The sequence below is a fragment of the Cryptomeria japonica genome, chromosome 7, assembly GCF_030272615.1.
Source record: "Cryptomeria japonica chromosome 7, Sugi_1.0, whole genome shotgun sequence".
Classification (NCBI taxonomy): Eukaryota; Viridiplantae; Streptophyta; class Pinopsida; order Cupressales; family Cupressaceae; genus Cryptomeria; species Cryptomeria japonica.
Window position 1 is genome coordinate 13,975,312 of NC_081411.1, and position 21,911 is coordinate 13,997,222.

A 21,911-nucleotide genomic window follows, 5' to 3' on the forward strand; every position below is an offset into this window, starting at 1 on the left:
TACACGTTGGAAAATGCGCTTTGCAAAACGGGCCCCCATTTTTTGCCCGTTAATGGTTCGGCCTCCTGAGCCGAAAGGTGAGGGGGGGCCGAAGCTAAATAAAATGGGCCCCCGTTTTGAAATTCTATTTTTACTGTTTTTTTGGGCAAATTTTTCATTTTCACCATGACTATGAATTGACAAGAGGAGATCAAAAACGGGCCCCCATGCTGTGGTTTCCATTTCAAGCCTCCACCACTATCCCAGGTACACATTTAGTCATCTATTTTCACATTTCATAATTTTCTTGTATATTTTTCTTTTTTTTTTGTGTATTATTTAGTTTTTTTTGTATTATTTTAGTTTTTTTTAATAGTAGCCTATAAATAAATTATTATTTATATTTGTAACTTCTTGATTTTGATCTAAAATATTTTTGAACGGCTAACCCTAAACCGTAATCAACAAATTTAGAAATCAAAACCAAACCTAGATAATTAACAAAACGAAATCGACACAAACAAAAAATGAAAAATGAAATGGAAACAAAAACAAAAACATTCGAAAATGAAATTGAAATAAAACCGAACATATGTACCTATATTTTTCTTAATCCTCATTAGGCAATACAAAAGCTACCACTAAATTAGTATAACCTTAAAAGTAATTAACATTACTCTTCAAATTTTAGATATCAAAGTTTAGGCTTAGGTTTATGCCATGTCATGGCATAAAGGTCCTATTATGGTCCTATTATGTCATGTGATGGTATAAAAGGATCAATTATGGACACATTATGTCATGTCATGGCATAATAGGACACATTTTGCCATGATGGCATAATATGTCCTCTTATGCCATGACATTGCATAATGGGTTCATAGTTGGTCCTATTATATCATGCCATGGCCTAATAGGACCTATTATGCCATCATGGCATAATAGGTCCTATTATGCCATCATGGCATAATAGGTCCTATTATGCCATGACATTGCATAATAGTCCACCTATTATGCCATCATGGCATAACAGGTCCATAATAGGACCTATTAAGCCACAACATGACATGATTTTCTCAAAAAATTTCAACTTCATCATCTAATTCATCTCCAACACTGAAACTATGCTAATTCAACATGTTTACTTAGTATGATAGGACCAATTATGGACCTATTATGCCATGACATTGCATAATGGATGCATAGTTGGTCCTATTATGTCATGTCATGGTATAATATGGCATAATAGGTCCTATTATGCCATGACATTGCATAATAGTCCACCTATTATGCCATCATGGCATAAGAGGTCCATAATAGGACCTATTAAGCCACAACATGACATGATTTTCTCAAAAATTGCCAACTTCATCATCTAATTCATCTCCAACATTGAAACTATGCTAATTCGACATGTTTACTTAGTATGATAGGACCAATTATGGACCTATTCTGCCATGATGGCATAATATGTCTTATTATGCCATGACATTGCATAATGGATCCATAGTTGGTCCTATTATGTCATGTCATTGCATAATAAGACCTATTATGCCATGATGGCATAATAGGTCCTATTATGCCATGACATTGCATAATAGTCCACCTATTATGCCATAATAGGACCTACTAAGCCACAACATGACATGATTTTCTCAAAAATTGCCAACTTCATCATCTAATTCATCTCCAACACTGAAACTATGCTAATTCGACATGTTTATTTAGTATGATAGGACCAATTATGGACCTATTATGCCATGACATTGCATAATAGGTCCATAGTTGGTCCTATTATTAGATTTTTAAAAACTTATAAATATCATGTGTATCATTTAACATATCCACACCTAAAGGATTTGGTTTTGCATAAAAATTAAAAAAGAGAGAAAAGTAAACATAATTTTTTTATTCATGGGTGAAAACCATTCTTATGACACCTTGGACAAGTACCTTGGCATCATGTATAGTTTTTTTTAAAAGTACCCTACACTTGGAGCATACCACAATCCATTCAAATTCTCTTTATTCTCAACCATCCTTGTCATCATCCATATCATGTATCTCACATTCCTATTTTTTGACCTTGATTCAAGTCTTTTAATCATTTTGAGACATGTTTTAGGAAAATTCTAATATATAAAATCCTATTTATAGAGAACTGTTACAAAAAAATTGAGAAGATGAGTAACATATATCCACATCTCTACCAAAGTAGGGAGTATGAGTTGAACATGTGATGCCTACCTAGGTCTAGATATCTACCCAAGTAATCTTATCCTATCCTCTAGGTGCAAATATGCAATACAATAGTTAGGTAAATGCAAGAAAATAATGATGCACCAACAAAATGAATGTACACATTGAGGTGACACATAACATAAAAGAGAAACCACTAGATATCACATGATTTAATATTTTATGTTTACTTCGTATTCTATTACTTCATGTGTTTTATCTCCTATTTTTGTACATTAAATCTAATCTTTATTAGTAACTACTAATTTCCCATAATGATTGATGTCTTATACTTTAATCTTTGTTCTAGCTTATGATCTTCAAGACTATTTGCTTCACATGTATGTTCATATAGTGTTTTTTTAATCTTATTAAAGCATTATCTTATGTTTGTATATTGGTTAATCTATCTTCTTAAAGTATTATCTTATGTTCATACATTGGCCTATTATTATAGAGAATATAATAGATTATCACTATTTGATCACGCATTTTTGCATCTTAATATCATATGATTGTGCCTCACATGACGATCTTATGATCATATCTTGGTTTATAGAGCATAATGATCTTACATTTCAATATCTTATTTTAAGCACTTATCATCAATCCTTATATATTCTTACACTAGAAGGAGGATCATCTTATTTCTCACTTCTTTATTGATCTTATGTATGAAATATTTTATAGTGATTTTAATAGTTGATGCATTTTACAAGAAATGAATTTATTAAATTGAATATATAATAGATTTATGATGTTTCATTGAAAGTTTTTATTAAGTTTTGTGCGCAAATTTTATATTTAAAGATTCAATAGTATGTACATGTATATATTTTTAAGTTCAATATTATATTATATATTTCATGTGTATCTCATTCAACAACATAGAAATGTTACTATTTATAAATGTTTTTTTTTTTAATTTAGTAAAATAGATTCTTCTTTGACATAGAGTTGTATATAATTCATGTATATCTTTATATATGCAGGAGTTCTTTGTTATCATGGATGTCTTTGACATAGATGAACTATTAGGTGAAAATCCCCCACCACAACCCCCTCCTCCTCCTCCTCCACCTCCACCACCACCACCACCTCCACCTCCACCCCCTAGATTGGATGAAATTCATTTAAGAGAATGAATTAATGAAAACCTACAAGTGATTGAACAAAACATTGCTGCTATCCAAAATGAGAAAATCATGCCACCCCATCTTGTAGAGTTTGCAAAATCAATGCAAACTGTTGTCGAGTCAGTTAGATCTGTTGATTCTCAATTAGATCAATTTCATAGACAATGACGACAAGAGTTGCGTGATTTTTATGCCGATGGTTTAACTTATAGGCAAATCATTGATTTGAAAATAACCAAAGCTCGTTTATGTCCATATTTTACCTACCCAAAAAACAACAGAACCAATGCAACCTAACCAGAAAAGAATTTCAATTAGGTGGTGTGTGCAACCAGAAATGGCTAGATACTTTTGGGATCGATGGTGGATGGTTTTTGATTATCCACCACATAGTAATTATGAGGTCCCTTTTTATTTTTTGAAGAAATTATACTATGAGTTTGTAATGAACCAAAAACCAAATTATTTTGACATTAAGTCATTCCAGGGTGTTGGTCATGGAATGCCACAGCATAGATTAGGAGCACAGAGTAATAATCCCCTACCGGATCCACCCATAGTTCCACTTGTTGCTCCATCGATTCCTGCAGATGTCCAAAATACATCATTCATTTTGACATTAAATGCTTTGACTTCCCTCATAGGTAACCTAAGTGAGCAAGCTGCTCACATGGCATCTGCTCCTCGATGGATGCCACATATGTGTTCAAGTTGTCATGAGACATGTGTAGGTCCTACTGCTGCTATAGGTTCTACTTCAGTTCTAGCTGAGCATGATGCAGCAGATGATAGTATGATGACATCTTATATGGATTTTCTTTGCTCGGATGCTCATCTTGACCAGGTATAGATATATATACATGTACATGTCAATCTTTTTATACTTCATTAAATATAGGTATAAACTAAGTGCATCTCTTTTTTTTATACAATCTAATACTTCATTAAATAAATTTTGTTTATGTAGATAAGGACTACACGTAATATTAGAGTCAATATTGCATCTACTGGAACACAACTCAGCACACCTTATGGGGTATAGTATAAATTTCTATCTAAACATTGTAATATCTTTTTAAGTTAATATGTTATCATCGTATACTATATAAATTTTCATGTTGATACATTGAATGCTTCTTTCTCCAAGATTCAGGTCATGAGGGACCCTCTACATCACATCGAGAAGAGGGTCTGACTACTATGACACCATCTATGGTATGTATCTTATAATTCTTAAATTAAATATGAACTCTTACAATATTGTAACTTAACTTGAAATTATTTAGTACACATATATATGTTCACTAAATATGATTTCATTAAATGCATGTATGCAGGTGGACACTACCATTAGGATAGGTTATCCTCATAATTTTGATCAGAGCCAATTTGAATGCACATCGACATCCTTTGAGGTATTAATATGTAATACTTAATTTGATCTTATTTTGACTCTTAATTTAATATTTAATTGGACACTTTGAATTTGACCTTGTACAGGAGTTAGCTAGCACTACATTTGGTGTTGATACTGCACAAGATACTGCTAGAGGAGATACTGCTAGAGGATCTGATTAGCATATGGTAAGTTTGTAATTTAATTTATGAATGAACTACTATAAATGTCTTCAATGGTCTCATCTACAATGGGCACTGAGCTAGATGCTTCAGAAGTGTTATTGAATTGTCGTTGTTGTGATCTTCGATCTCTTTGGCGTTTTGCCTCCTTCTCTCTTTGTGCTTGAATTTCGTCCACTGTCATTGTCCTCTTTTTTTTCTTTTGACATTGCTTAGAACCCATTTTTACAAACTCGTCTTCAAAAAATAATATCTTTTTACTGAGTTCTTGAAAAAATCATGTAAAAAATATTAAAAAGTACTGCCAAATGATGTAAAAAATCTTTGTCAGTACGGATTTCAATGATAGTGTGGTAAATCGATGCAATCTATCTTTTTTTTTTTCAGTAACGGTTATTTAGAAATGGGGGCCTGTTATTAAATCCAATGGGCAAAAAATGGAACAGGCCCCCGTTTTATAAACGGGGGCCCATTATGTAAAATTTGAATTCACAACCTGCCACTTGCCTTAGGATTAGGCTCAAGATAGGCCTGGGATGGCCAGACTTGAGACATGAACCTGCAAATTCAAAGCTCCATGAATGAAAGCACAAATATGATGAAATGAAATAGTTTAGATGCCTCTAATCAGAGAATTTTTTTACGAAATTGAAACCCATTTCAGATTATACTGTCTAGATTCTAAATATGTAAATTAATTTAAAAATTGATTATTTTAACTATTTTTCATTTAATTTATACTAAATTAGGTCCATAAATTTGAAATATTAACTAATTTTCTTAATTTAATATATTTTTTATTTTAATGAATTTTGAAAAAAAAATTATATGTCATCAATCTACACAAAATTATTTTCTATATTAAAAAAATAAAAATAAAAAAATGCTAAGTTTACGTCAAATTATGTGGGTCGTACACGTCAAATTTTTAAAAAGATAATTACGGCCATTAAAAAATTAATTTTAAAAAAAATATTTGAAAAAAAATACAGAAAAATATGCTCATCAATCTTCAGTGTGTTACAAACCATTTCCCAAAATGGTTTGAGAAAATAATTTTAATTGTGTCAAAAAGTGTGGATCGTACACATGCATGGTATGGTCCTGAAACATGCATTTTTAAAACATAGTTTTTAGAAATCCATTGAAAAAGTTATTTTTTATTATGTGGGTATTAAAATAAATTACATATTTAAAAAGTACACTTAGAGAGCTATCTTTTATATTCTTGACTTTTTCCAAGATTCAATCTCTAAGTGTTTCAAAATTTAAGCTCAAATGAGACAAAATCTGAAAAACAGGGAAAACACTTCCACTTTTTGGCCAAAAAGTGGACTCATCTTCTTGCACTGACCCCCCTCATGATTCGAACCAGCTATGGAAGCTTTTTCAGCTTCGTATTATCTAGTAAACCTTCCATTTTTTCACAAACACAAACATGATAAAAGTAGAGAGCAAATGAATCGAAAAGCTAGTTAAAGTTGTGCTCTTGTGCCACCAAGATCGACTTTAAATCAAAAGATAGAGCTTGATGCTTCAGTTTTGTACTAAAGAGGAAGGCTTACCAAGCAGTGATCAGGATAATCACGCCCAAAAAATCGTCAAAATATGCACAAAGCCACTCCACACTCAGCTTTTGCAAAGAATACACCTTCTATTCTGCGTTTTCTTCCACAACATCAATTTACGGCAGCTCAACTTGCAGTGAATCAAGCATGGCGGCCAGCATAAACCAAATGTCTTTCAGATTTTCAAGCCTCCAACCTTAGCTTCACGCCATAGCAGAAGGATGGAAAAATATCGCTTGAAGAGGAATGAGCTCGATTTTAGGGTTGCTTTCGCTAAGTATGCCGAATAACTAAGGCGTTTTTCTTTGCCTTATTGTTTTTTTATTTATCTCCTCTAAATACCCTCGTAAAATGCCTAGGGGAGGGACAAGTTTTTTTATTTTATTTCATCATTTTATAATTTTCACATACAATATCTATTAAGTAATTTATTAAACTATCACTGAATAAATATTTATTAATATAATTAAAATAAATATCTATTAAGTGAAAATTTATAAATTAATTAGTAAATGTTATATGTGAAACTCACAAATTGATAAATAAAATAAAAAATGAAATAGGTAAATATTCATCAAAGTTGAATTAATTTTGTCACTTTATTGAATTACTTATTATATTACTTAGTTTCTAATGTGTGAAAATATTTATTAAAGCGAAGCTGTTATCACTTTATTAAATTTTATCAATTTCTTGACTTTATTGTAAAAATAGATGAATAAATATTTGATGAAGTGATAATTTTAATGATCACTTTATTAGATATTTATTTACCTTTATTAGAAAGTCAAGAAGATATTTTTTGCATTTATGAAGGCTTGCAGGCCTGTCAGGGATATTTCAGAGTCATTTATGATGCATTTAAGAGCTTTTATGGCAAGGCATGGGTTGGCTTGACTTTTGGCTCAGGCCCATCCCCTTCTAGACATGTTTAGACCCCTAAAAAGTAGGCTTTTTGAGCCTGCTCGACCCAAGGAGGAGGTGGAGTCCTTTTGACTACCTTTTGTAAAAGCATATATACTGGAGGTCTTCTTTTTTACAAGGGTTCTTACCTTTTGTTTCTGGTAGACTATAATTTTTTGAGTTCTCTCTATAGAAAGGAAGGAGTTTGTAACTAGTTTTCAGAACAGTTTTGATAGGCTTTGTAACACCTTTTGACAGTAATACATATTTTTGCCTTCTCAGATTTCTTGTTTTTGTGTGCTTATTCTTAATGCAGTTTCAGGTGATATCTTTTATCCTTGTGATTGTGTTGTTGTTAGTACCTTTATGCAGGAGTTTTTTTCTAATCAATTGCAGGTCATAGGTTGTGCTAGTTGAAAGAGTAACCTCAGGTTGTGAGAAAACATCTTTTCTCCAGCTAAGATTATTATTTTTATAGCCTCCTTATGAAGTGTTGATGCAATGGTTATGAATTTTTTGATTTGTGCAAGGTTTCCTTTTATTACTGGTTATTTCATGTGTTAATCAGTTTGTCCAAGTTTTTTTGGTATCCTTTTTGGTGTATCACCTACTAGTTAGTAGTTTCATTTTATGTCTTCCTCCTCACTCTTTTCCCTGAAGAAATTGTTAGTTTAGGTGAAGAAATCGAAAAGAACTAGCTTACTCTAGAGGTCCACTCCAGTCTTCAGGTTACCCACAACCTCGAAGTGTTCCCATGTTTCAATAGGCAGTTGAAGTTTGTAGCTTTAGTAGAGGGTGCAAGCTTTATTGATAATAGTTTTTGGCATGCCCGATGGGATTGTGTAATGTTTCTCAGTCCATTTTTATACTTTTTGCTCTTGCTGTTTGGTGTGTACAGCCGAAGTTTCAGCCTTTAGGAGGTATCTTCTTTACATACTTGGCGACTCTAGAAGGATTATTTGCTGGTTTCAAGTAGACAAAGTGCTAATATGTTTTATAACCCATCATATCATGAAGAGGTTGCTTCTATACCTCCTCGTTATCTATATCAGAACGTTCCATCAGCTAGTTCTAGTTAAAATACCTTTGCTGCAATAGGTTATCAATAGGTTTCATATGCCTACCTCCCTCCCACCCCTACTCAATCTGTTTGGCAGTCCCCAATTAGCCATTTTGTTCCAAGCCATCATGGTGTTTCTCATGATCATCCCAACATGCTAAAAGTATAAGCATAAAGGACATACTATCAAGCTTTCAAGAGCAGTGGACAGCTATTGATGATGAGCAGGAGTATAACATGCAGTAGGGGGAGCTTGCCTATCAAGGTTATATATGTCAGCAGGAGGTAGAGGCTCAAAGGTATGAGCAAGAGATGTTTGCTAAACAGGTTGCAGTCAAAGAAGAACAAATGAGGGACTTGCTTGCACAAGTACAAAGGTATGAGACCCAATCAACCCCTTTCATTCCTAGTTTCAATTTAGCTCTTCCTGTAACAATATGCCATCCTACAGTCAAAGAGGTTTCCAAGCCCAAATTTCCCATTTTTAAATTAGAAAAGCCTTTTGAATCCCCAAAAAAGCCTCCTTGTGTTAAGGTTCCAAGTTTTAGGAACAATTTACCTTTGAATGAATCTTTGGGGTCACAGCCTGAGCTTGATATTCCTTAGGACCAGTCACTTGAAGAGCCTTATATCCTTAAAGAATTATCCCAAGAGACTCCCCAAGTTTCCCTACCTGATGAATCTGATTGTCTTGTTGTTTGTCAAAATAAAGCACTCAATTTAGAGGAGGCTAGGAGTATAAATTTACTACATATGGCTATGGGGCAGTATCGGCTTGAACAAGAAAAGATTTCTAAGGATAAACCCTTGAATATTCTAACTGAGCCCCCTTGTTTCGTTGAGGTTGATAAAAATGCTATATTTTTTATTTCAAAAGATCAACCAAGGCAGCTTGATGGGGAGTTAGAGAAGGCTCATAGGGAGGAATGTCTTCCAATCTGGTGTAAAGAGATACCTTCTTCTATTGAATATGTTGAAGAGAGTCTAATTTTGCTCTCATCAATAGTAGTCTTTGAGAACCAGAGTGATAAAACTCATCTCGATTCAGTACAGATTTTTGAGTCAAATGAGGATAGTTTCTCAAGTATCATAGAGGGTTTCTGCTCTAATATAGATGATAACTTGATGGCATGTGAACCAGCAACAGAATCAAGTTTATTGCAGCTACGTGATGGGCTTAATCAGCTAGATCAATAGGGTAACAATCAACAGGAGGAGAAATCAGACATGGAGCAAGAAGAGAAACACGGTCTTGATGAAAATGAGTTTATTCTCTCAAGTAAAGAAAATTCTCATGAAGTTGATTTGCAAGATCTTAGCTGGTTGGAGGAGCTTCCTTTCTGCTGTATAGAAGAGCAGGAAGGTGATATATTGATTGAACGTTGTTCGAATGAGGTTGTCTCATTGTTTGAACTTTTGCCTTCTTTCATTGAAGCTGAAATTCTTGAGTGTACCTCCTTGGTTAATAATGGGGATGTTGAGCATGAACTGGTTGTCTCTAAGAGCCTTTTGAAGTCTGATAGCTTTGATAAGTTGTTAGCTACCCTAGTGGAGGAGGATGATTCTTTGACTTTGGAGGAGGAATCAGCATGGCAGGTTATCATGCAAGGTGAAGTTTCTTTGAAAGAAGAAAAGGCAGCAACCAGTCCAAAGCTTTCAAGGGGATGTCCTATAAGGCACTCATTTAGAATGGAGGCCAACAATGTGATACCAGTTGTGCTTGCTCCCAAGTAGGAACATGTGGTTATGGAAGGGGTTGAAGGTGCCCTTATAGCTAAGCATGAGCAATTTCAACTCATTCATTCACCCTTGAGCGACTGTACATATGAAAAATTTAAGGAGGTGAGTGAATTTGTTTATATCTTTCAGAAAGTGGTGTATCAACTTTTTGCACATTTGTATGTGCTTCATCCCTTCTTAGCTCCTCATGAATATGTTAAACATTGTAACTTCAAAAGGAGGGGAAGCTATTTTCCAATACCATTTAGTGGTTTTGTTTAACTAGCTTCTTTGCTGGTTAGGGTAGCTTAGGTGTTTTTGTTTCAATAAGTGTTGTTGCACACTAGATTAGTTGCAGTTTTCTTTTCTCTAAGTGCTTCGTGTACAAGTTAGTTAGTTGTTTCTGGTTTTGGTTTTGCGAAAGTTTAAAATTGTTGTAAGCTATTACAGTTGTATGAGGTAGACACCCATCATATGGAATAGTAAGGTGTCATGATTTCACTGCCACATCTTACATATCTGCCTCATAAACCTGGGACAGCTCACAACAGTCTTCTAGGAGGTGTTATTAGCAAAGTTTTCGGTTTGAATCTGAGTTTCAGTAGTGAAAGAGAATGCATTTCAGAGGTGCTTTGTTGCTGACCTATCCAAATCTATCAAATACACATGTGGAATTCATGATAGTGAGGTGTCAAGACCACTGCCATAAACCACACACCTATACTTAATAGGTTAGGATAGGTTCAGAAGGGAAAAGAGAGAGTTTTGCAGTGTTATGATGTGTTTTTCTAGTTTTCACGAAAGTATCAAGTGACTCTGTGCCCAATGAATAGTCTAAGACAGCTGGCCAGGATGTTTGCTAGGCAAACATTTAGTAGAAATCGCCAAAAATATTACTAGATTTCCACCTACAGGCTCAATCAGGTAGATCCACTAAGTTTTGAGAAAATGGTATATTCCATAGCCTCTCTATGTTGCATTCAATTACAAATGAAATAACCTCAAAAGAATGCAGAAAGTAAAGATTGCAAAGTGAAAGCATTTCATTGATATAAATGTACGAAGCATAGAAAGATTAGGCAAGTCTTTCGAAAAGAATGTAATCTTTATTAAACTGATAGAATGCACGTCTCACACAATAAGCCATGAGACTGACCATGTTCATTCAATATCCATGATGCACATGAAAGCTAAATTATACATGAATGAATAAATGCTAAAAATGCATGTCTAGAGGGTGACCAATCATTGCCTGAATGACTAGTGCTCATTGGCTGATCCATAAATTTGCTGGTGTCGTCCTACTCCTCCTTGCTTCCCAGGTCCTTAGTGCTCCTTTTTCCTGCATGATTCAATAGGCAATAGGTTGGAACCATGTTCTAAGCAATGAAATGGCATACACTATACATGAGCATTCACTTATACATGTATAAATCAGTCTTGATGTGCACTGTCAAAAGAGATGCATATTTTAGGTGTCCAAGATAATCAAGAGAAATCATCATACATGGGCATATTATTTCTAACATGTTTGCTCAATCAACTACAAATCTGATCATGTTCATTTTCAAAATGTGGGGTGAAATGGGCTCCCACAAGGGTTGAGCCCAGCGTGCTATGGGATAGTAAGCGAACTACAGAGTATGCCAGTATACAGTCCCAAGGAGCAGCATTCCTAAAAGAAACCTAACATCAAAGATAGCAGTTTGTGTTTAAGAAATTTTTATAGCCAACACCGTGACACCAAGACAATCCCAGAATTGCCAAGTTTCATCTATACTTGATGGCGGTTACATGAATATGACAGTCAAAGCACTAATTGCTTAAAAAGGCATAGCATAGAGTATCGATTTGCAATGAAATGAGTTTTAACCTTTGTTTCTTCCTTTGGAATTATGAGTAAGGTTAAAATAACAGGAAAAAGCAGAGATAGAATGAAATGACTACTACAGCGGCAGTTTGTATAATCATTATTGCTATGGTTTTATTTCTAGCAAGGAATGGTGTTCGAAGCATTCTAATATATAGAACAAAAGTAGGAATGAAAGAGTATCAGCTGGAAAGTATGTTTTTGAATTCGATCTATATGTATATGTATGGTCGCTGTAGACATTGCTCCTATACCTGTATTTGTGTAGCTTAAGAGAATAGTTATGTGCTTCCTTATGGACACACTGCGGCTCCAAATGAGAGGACCTTGAAAGATGGGGATATGGAATTATTGGATATGGAAGCAGAGTACCATTTTTTTTTTTTAACGGCTCTAATATTACATGTTCATTTCCTGTAAATGGAAAATTCACGAATGACCAAAAAATGGTCTATAAGGCAGTCCTTAGTGATTAGAAAATGGGAGCAATATCCTTATTTTCAAAACAAGATTCATGCATCTAAGGGAAGATCTGAGATATTAGGTCTTAAATTATGTTGCTGGCAAAGGAAATAAAGACAGAATATCGAAGCTAGATGGACTGTAAGGGAAAAAGAGGCTACCTGTTATCTGCCAGTAAATATAAATTCGAAACCCTCATGATTCGAACCAGCTATGGTAGCTTTTTCAGCTTCGTATTCTCGAGTAAAGCGTCCATTTTTTCACAAACACAAACATGATAAAAGCAGAGAGCAAATAAATCGAAAAGCTAGTTAAAGTCGTGGTCTTGTGCCACCAAGATCGGCTTTAAATCAAAAGATAGAGCTTGGTGTTTCAGTTTCGCAGTAAAGAGGAAGGCTTACCAAGCAGTGATCAGGATAATCACGCCCAAAAAATCGTCAAAATATGCACAAAGCCACTCCACACTCAGTTTTTGCAAAGAATACACCACCTATTCTGCGTTTTCTTCCACAACATCAGTTTACAGCAACTCAACTTGTAGCGAATCAAGCATGGTAGCTAGCATAAACCAAATGTCTTTCAGATTTTCGAGCCTCCAACCCTAGCTTCACGCCATAGCAGAAGGATGGAAAAATATCACATAAGAGGAATGAGCTCGATTTTAGGGTTGCTTTCCCTAAGTATGCCGAATCACTAAGGCGTTTTTCTTTGCCTTATTGTTTTTTTATTTCTCTCCTCTAAATTCCCCCGTAAAATGCCTAGGGGAGGGACAAGTTTTTTTATTTTATTTCATCATTTTATAATTTTCACATACAATATCTATTAAGTAATTTATTAAACTATCACTGAATAAATATTTATTAATATAATTAAAACAAATATCTATTAAGTGAAAATTTATAAATTAATTAGTAAATGTTATATGTGAAAATCACAAATTGATAAATATTTAATAAAAAATGAAATAGGTAAATATTCATCAAAGTGGAATTAATTTTGTCACTTTATTGAATTACGTATTATATTACTTGGTTTCTAATGTGTGAAAATATTTATTCAAGTGAAGTTGTTATCACTTTATTAAATTTTATCAATTTCTTGACTTTATTGTAAAAATAGATGAATAAATATTTGATGAAGTGATAATTTTAATGATCACTTTATTAGATATTTATTTACCTTTATTAGAAAGTCAAGAAGATATTTTTTGCATTTATGAAGGCTTGCAGGCCTGTCAGGGATATTTCAGAGTCATTTATGATGCATTTAAGAGCTTTTATGGCAAGGCATGGGCTGGCTTGACTTTTGGCTCAGGCCCATCCCCTTCTAGACATGTTAGACCCCTAAAAAGTAGGCTTTTTGAGCCTGCTCGACCCAAGGAGGAGGTGGAGTCCTTTTGACTACCTTTTGTAAAAGCATATATACTAGAGGTCTTCTTTTTTTCAAGGGTTCTTACCTTTTGTTTCTGGCAAACTGTAATTTTTTGAGTTTTCTCTACAGAAAGGAAGGAGTTTGTAACTAGTTTTGATAAGCTTTGTAACACCTATTGAGAGTAATACATATTTTTGCCTTCTCAGATTTCTTGTTTTTTTGTAATTAGTCTTAATGCAGTTTCAGGTGATATCTTTTATCCTTGTGATTGTGTTGCTGTTAGCACCTTTATGTAGGAGTTTTTTTCTAATCAGTTGCAGGTCATAGTTGTGCCAGTTGAAAGAGTAACCTCAGGTTGTGAGAAAACATCTTTTCTCCTGCTGAGATTATTATTTTTACAGCCTCCTTATGAAGTGTTGATGCAGTGGTTATGAATTTTCTGAATTGTGCAAGGTTTCCTTTTATTACTGGTTACTTCGTGTGTTAATCAATTTGTCCAAGTTTTTCTGGTATCCTTTTTGGTGTATCACCTATTAGTTAGTAGTTTCATTTTATGTCTTCCTCCTCACTCTTTTCCCTGAAGAAATTGTTAGTTTAGGTGAAGAAATCGAAAAGAACCAGCTTACTCTGGAGGTCCACTTCAGTCTTCAGGTTACCCGCAACCTCGAAGTGTTCCCATGTTTCAATAGGCAACTCAAGTTCGCAGCTTTAGCAGAGGGTGCAGACTTTATTGATAACAATTACATGTTTTTTTTTTTTAAATATTCCAAGTTGGCAACCAATTTCGCTCAAAAAGATGTTGCAATGAAAATAATTCTTCTTATTTTTTTACAACACTAGAGTTCATCTCATCTAAGGTGTCACCCTAGCAATGGCTTAACGAAAAGTTTTGTACTACCTCAACTCTCCTATCTCAATGCTATTAGCATGGTGATGGCTTTAGACATCATTTGAGATATCTTTTCCTCCTTAATGTACTATAATGAAAATATCTTGTCTTTTCAAAGTCAACTTTGGGTCTTTCTTTTCATGATATTGGTATAACAATAGCTCAAGGAATTTAAATACATAGAGAAAACACATGTCAACCACACATGATACTAGTCTCAAGTTTAAGTATAATCTCACACATAACCCCCTTTTCCAATACCAAATTTACTCTCACCAATTTGTAATATTATTTGAGAAGATGATAGTCAGCTATGTCAGGATTCGATTGTGTGAGATTTTTTTGCATCAATTCGGATTCGATTGTGTGAGATATTTTAATGACTTTATTGTTTGAGAAGTCACCATATGCCCCCACATTATTAATACTGCTTGTAAATAAAAGGTTCCTAATCAAACCTAGCATGTCAAACATGTCACAAAGAGATTCTTAATTCTTCCATCTCTAAACACAAGTTTAATTTTACCATAACTAATATCATTTTATTCATGTTGTATAGTCCAACATCAATTTTCTTTTTCACAATTATAATTATCATACTACAAAAATCACTCCCTATAAGAATCATGTGAAATAATGCTTAGCATCAACCTACCATGCATCATCACTAAAGAGCTTAACAAAATGCAACAAATATATTGCTAAATTCAACTCGAAAGGTCTTCAAATTAAAACTACCATCAGATTAATTCTTAGTCTTTTTTTATTGAAATTTTTCTTTACATGACCAATTTTACCTTAATTCCAACATTTTACCTTTGATTGACTTAGAGACTAAAAGATCCACCCCTGGACATAGATCTCCTTTCTTCGTTCTCGTTCCCACCCTTCTATAATGGACTCCGTGGATTTACAGCTCATTTCTTTAGACGCCAAGACTTTAACCACACAGTCAAATGTCATTTAAATTATTATTTTCTTGATTGCCTTCACATGCTTATCCAAGCAATCCGATAATAGAAAAAACAAAGCAAAACACTGTTCTCCCTAATTGATTATGACATTGATTAATGCAAACAAACTCATAATACTGCAGATGGCATAATTTACTGCATATCCTTATTGGTACACAAGCAAATATTAGAGACAAAGGTGACCAGTTGCAAACATCCACAATCAACACACTCATTTCCCCATTTTAGATCAATTATTCATGTCAATACTGCAGATGGCATAATTTACTGCATATGCTAATGTAATCAAATCCTGGTTTTTGTCTACTTGACAAAATATGCTGATGTAATTAAATACTGCGTTCACTTTGCTTCACAGTATGACATATGATCCTAATACCTGTAATTAGAATTCCCTGTATTATAGTCCATGTTCAGGAACATGCCATCAAAGATAGTACGTCCCACACGCCAAAATCATTTAAACACCATTAATCAATACATTCTAATCGAAATATTCACAAGAGAGGCGTGTCAGAATAGATCCCCCACAAAATAACTCCCAAAACAGCTAGAGATTAAGAGGGTTTCCAGCAGAAAAATAAAATATGTAAAAACCCAATAGAATGAGTAAGATCAAAACGCCTCTTCCTCGTAGTTGGGGTCCTTGTGATCGAGGACAGTAACAGCAGGCTGTGAGTGGGTGAGGTCGCAGGTTCGATCCCCGGCCCATGTATACTTCCCTCCGTGACCTCCCTTCTTTGGTCCTCCATTGATGCGGCTTCCAGATCTCCTATCCAGGCGTTCAAATCCCTTTTTCACATTGTGGGCTCTGAGATGCTCCTCCTCTTTCTCGCTATTTGTTGTCTTCACAATACTTGCCATTGCTGATGCTAACAAAACCACAAACCAGAAATAAATGTATTTCGGTGGTGCCGCTTGTTATTCACTTATAAGAAGCTGGCAATCTGTGGATAAGGATGCATTACAAAACTGCCGTCTAAAACAGGCGGAAATAAAAAAGTAGAAATCAATGGCTGTCCTAATCTGATGTGACTTCTGTGGAGGCAATCTTTTCTATCAAAATGAAACAGTACTTGCCTGCAACGTTCCTTTTCTACTTTTAATCTCTTTTGGTGCGACTGGATAAGACTGGCAGATATTTTTAATGGATAAGTGTCTTAGATATTATATAAAAAAACTGGGTAGAATATTTTTACACTTTAATGATTAGACAAGATGTAATTTTAAATGGTCAGATCTAAATAAAAAATAAAATAATTAATAAAAATGTTGAGCAACCAGAGTTATAAATTCATTGGGATAGAGACATGTATTGATCTTTAGGCTTGCCTTAGTCGCTACCTTTTTTCTTAAACGTATTACACATCTAGTGGTGGGGATGTCCAAAGCCAAGCAAGAAATTTTGTAGTGCCTAATTAACTAGGAACGCATCCCAATCTCTCTTGGGGTGAGAGAACCATTAAAACCATAAGAATTGTATCTATAAGTATTGGGATATTTTTAACATCAATGTCCATGAGGGGGCACCTAATCTCTTTTAGAGGGAGATGCCAATAAGACTAGTAGTTGTGCAAGGTGGATTATTCTATTAGTCGAGAAGCATGCATGGTGAACAATTTTATTATCTTATTTTTGTATCTATATGAAAATATTCAAACAAATAATTGATTTAATATATATAGAGGAATTAATAACAAAATAAATCTTTGAAAAGAGAGTTGAATTTGGATCTTACCAAATGCTAAATAGGATTTCCATTTTGAAAGAATCTCATATAAGTAAGCTTATGAAAAATTTCATTGCCAATCCTCAAAAGGATCACATGCCATGAAACAGACATGTTAACAAAAATATGTTAGTGACAAAGAAAAGGCAAAGATATTATCACAAACTTCTATAGTGAGGTTTGCAAGCAACTAGTTGAAAAGGCACCCCTTAGACAAGTCATAGATTGTAAGGAAAGTGTCTTATTAGGCATATATCTATATAAGAAAGAACAATTTTTAACAGAGTGGGTATTAGATATAAAAGAGATATATATAAAGAACAATTTTTAACAGAGTGGGTATTAGATATAAAAGAGATATATATGAAGACATGCAATAAAGACAACATAATAGAAAGGGGAATTATATAGAGATAATAGATATGGTGAATGGATGTTGATATCTACCTAATACCTAGAAGTTGATTACTATGTGAGTTATGATGTGAAGTTTATTTATTTATTATTTATATGTTGTTTCATTTGCAGTATTGTTAATTGTATCCACATACAATTTCATTCTCACTTAGGCCTCACCTTGGCATTCTATCTGTCAGTGTCAGACGTTCACTTTGATGTTGCTCACACCTTCTAAGATTTTGCATAAATTCAACTCCTTGCACATACATGTATTTGTTGTCATTAATGCCAAATCTATCAAGTTAATGATTGTTGATGGTTCAATTATTGCTGGTTTATCTGGTTGTTGGTTTGGTCTAGATGTACTATGATGATAGTATGGATCCATAATGGTTCGTTAGTATTGTGCTATTGGTGTTGATGGTTCATAGTATAGAAGTAATGTATAGAGAAAGTGTATGGTGCAATATTTAGCTTGAAGTTTGTGTTGCGAATTCCCGATTGTCTCCAATTTCTAGTCTAGATATCTATCTGATTGGTTATATGCTATAGAGTTATTAAAAGATTCATGTTGTGCTTTCTAGATGGATTAGGATGATGACATGAGGTATTTCAAGAGGAGTAATGTTCCTTGTTTGGTCTAGAAGAAGTGGTGTTAGCTCAATCTATTTTTTTAGTGAATTGTATCATAGTTCAGAATATGTGTTTGCACTAGATATGTTTTAGATCATGGCTATGTTGATTATTGAAGGAATGTTTCTAGTATCTTGATTTCAGATTCCTAGTTGATTGCATAAGTTGTTCTTGGGTGATATTTTTGCCTATAATCTATTCTTGTACTAGTTAAAGTGTGTGAGAAGGAATGTGCTTCTCTTCGCATCTTGATATTGGTTTGAGAATGTTGTAGATCAATTGTTATTATTCCTAAAGTGTTGTGTTTCTTCTATGGTGGATCCCTTATTCTGTTGTTTGGTTTGGATTAAGATATTTTGTGTAAGATAGATTGGTTTGTACCATTTTGGGTCTCTGCAGTTGTGCATGGTGTTTATAGAATTCCTTTTAGAGGGCAAGTCGACATGGTGTAGGCCGTTACATGATTTTGGTGTGTTTCACATTATTGTATTGTTTTTTTTTGCCGATGGTAATATACATGTTGCATTTATTTGTGGCCAACCTTATGAAGAATAATGTTGATCTAGATGATATATAATAAATAGTTCAGTTGGGTTATGATATGAAGAATGGTGTGTGAAGAAATGTATGTGACTATGAGTTAATTTTTGGTGTGATTTTGAGAAAAGAAGTGGTCTAGAAATGTTGCATAATAGTTAGATAAGTGTTGATCTGTGAACTATAATCTACATCCTAATAGATTTTATATCCTATGTAGTTAAATCTATTATTCATATTGTATATGGGTAATCATTTTGTATCTTACCCAAAAGAAGCGATCTTCAGTTGTGAAAGTATTTCCACTATATATTGTGCTAAGGTAGCATGCCTTAGCCTAAAACTAGAAAAGTGAGATCCTTGGCCTATGACCTAAATTATTGTAATTAGTTAATACATATTGTGAGTTAGAATCTCACCATGGTTATTCCTAGTTTGGATTTTTGACATAAAAATCTTGGTGTTCTTGTGTGGATGCATTTGATGTTTATGTTGTTTACTTTTATGCAAATTGAAATGAATGGATGTCATGGTTTAAGTATTTTAATATAGTTAAGTTATAGTGCATCCCGATTCCTCACTCCTTTTGACATCCACTAGTGTTCAACACTACTATTTTGGCCCTTGTTAAGATCAAAGTCTTGATTAACAGGACTAGGGCTCTGGGGGAACCCTAGCCCTGGCTCAAGACCAAGATGCCCCTGCCATCCTAGTCCTCCTTATCAGGACCCAAATCTGGTCCCATCAATAGTCAACTCCAATGGACAAAAAATAAGGCTTTATGTCAACCTGCTCAAAAAATTCAAATATTAAATGCATATAGTTAGGTATAAAAGGAAGCCTACCCCCCTCATTTGAGGAGGGATCTCTCAAGTTGGAAATCAATTACACTTTAGAAAATTCAATTCAAATTCAAGTGAGAAAACAATCAAGCATTCATCAAGCATTGAAGGAGAGGTCAAGTCAAGTTCAAGTATTCAAGATGACATCCATGATCAACCTTCCATGAAGATATTCTACATGACATCTTATATCCTTTGCATGAGGACTCAAGGAAGCTTTGTCAAGGTATCAAATTTAATTACAAGCATTTAAATTTAGATCTAGCCTTTTCCTCAAAATGAAAGCATTTTACTCCAATTCAATTCTATTTTGATTTCAATCATCATTTCAATTTCAAGGTTAATTCCTAAACTAGTGTTTGACCTAAGACAAACCCCTATCCACAACCATTTTCTCTCTATTTGTGTGTAGGAAATTCATTAAGGTGCTATGACTCAAGATTCTTACAAAACAAATGATGACAAATAGCTTCAGATTTTATAGGTGTAGCATCATAAATTGTAATTGGTACAATTTGTTAGGATAACTGGTGAACAATTGAGAGGGGGGGGGGGGGGTTGAATCAGTTGTTAACAAATTATAACTTTTAATCTACAATACAACCTTAAACAAATCAAGTATCGATAAAGCATATACAGATGCCGGTAGGAATAGACACTGGTAAACAATTAACTAGATAGTCAATGCAAAGCAACCATACCACATAACACCATGATTTGTATGTGGAAAACCCAGAAAGGGAAAGACCATGGTGGGAAGCCTACCCACAGTCAGATGATACTTCTGCAGAAAGTATGTGTTACAATGAGGGGCCTGTACTTGCAGGAAGGCACACGACCTAGAGCGTACTACTCATTACAAAAGAGTCTTACTGAATATTGAGAGGCTACAACCATCTCAAGATAAATGGACAACAATCCAATAGAGTGAACTGCTAGAAATAACAGCTACCATGCCTGATTACAGTCTCGGTTAAGCTCAATGTCAGAGGACTAAATCCAATTCGATCACCAATGAATGACCAACACCTATGCCAAAATGATATTACAATATTTGCACATTACATTCCTTGACCATGACCTTTCAATAACCATGATACTTTACAAAGAGTTTCTACCTCTTATTTATACAAACCCTAAGGCCTAAACCGATTACTTCGGCCACCTAAAAGATATTACAATAAGATCATTACATGACTCCATATTACAAAGATATGCCATGTCAGCTTAAGACCAAAACAATAATAACAAAGTCGTAAAACATCTCGAAACATCTCGATAACGTGTAGAGTACACGTTAGCATGATACTGGTCAATAACCTAGATAGGTAACAAACCTATTCTGGGTCCACCATGCCAAAGCAATCTCTTCAAGAAGTTGAAGCACGATCAAAGAACATCTTCAGCATCCTGAAATCCACGAAGAAGCTTCACCAACACCAACTATGCATCCTATCACAATTCCTTAATGAAAGCTCTATCGGTAAAGCCTTGAACCAGTGTCGGTTAGGGCTTACCAAAGTGTATGATAGCATTCGTTTACCAAGCCAATACCAACTGACCAAAACATGCTCATGGAGCATATAATACATGAAATCAAATATAATTCATTGATCCAAACATGTCGGAAGTTTCCAACAAATAGTCTCTTCTGTCGGTAACACTAGATCTTCTACCAGTAACCAAAACTTGTCTGTTGGTAACCAACCATAATAGCTAGTGTTGACATCAATGACAAAACATCAATGCAACAAATAATCAATTCATTTGTAATGCCAACACAATTCACACCTCATGTTTGTGCTCCTAGTTTAGTGTGTCCCATTTTCACCCCTAGGCCCATTTTGGGCTCATTTTACTCCAACCCTAATCTCACCTATTGACACCATCGGGTGGACCTGATCCTAGAGCTACCATCCCCCAATATTTAAGTATTTGGTCCTATAATTTGGAGGACTGGGGTATTGGGTGCCTTGGTCCTGAACTAGGGTCCCCCTCAAATAGGTCCCAATTTGGGATTGGGT

General features: G+C 34.3%; 1 long non-coding RNA gene across 1 annotated transcript; it reads right to left on the reverse strand.

Annotated features, from left to right (window-relative positions):
• Positions 1-11,267: 11,267 nt before the first annotated feature.
• Positions 11,268-16,846, reverse strand: LOC131039937 (uncharacterized). The gene is made up of 2 exons (XR_009104734.2): positions 12,675-16,846; positions 11,268-11,523 (listed from the first exon to the last, which is right to left on the reverse strand). It is a non-coding gene; the product is annotated as an uncharacterized LOC131039937 (long non-coding RNA).
• Between the last annotated feature and the right edge of the window lie 5,065 nt (positions 16,847-21,911).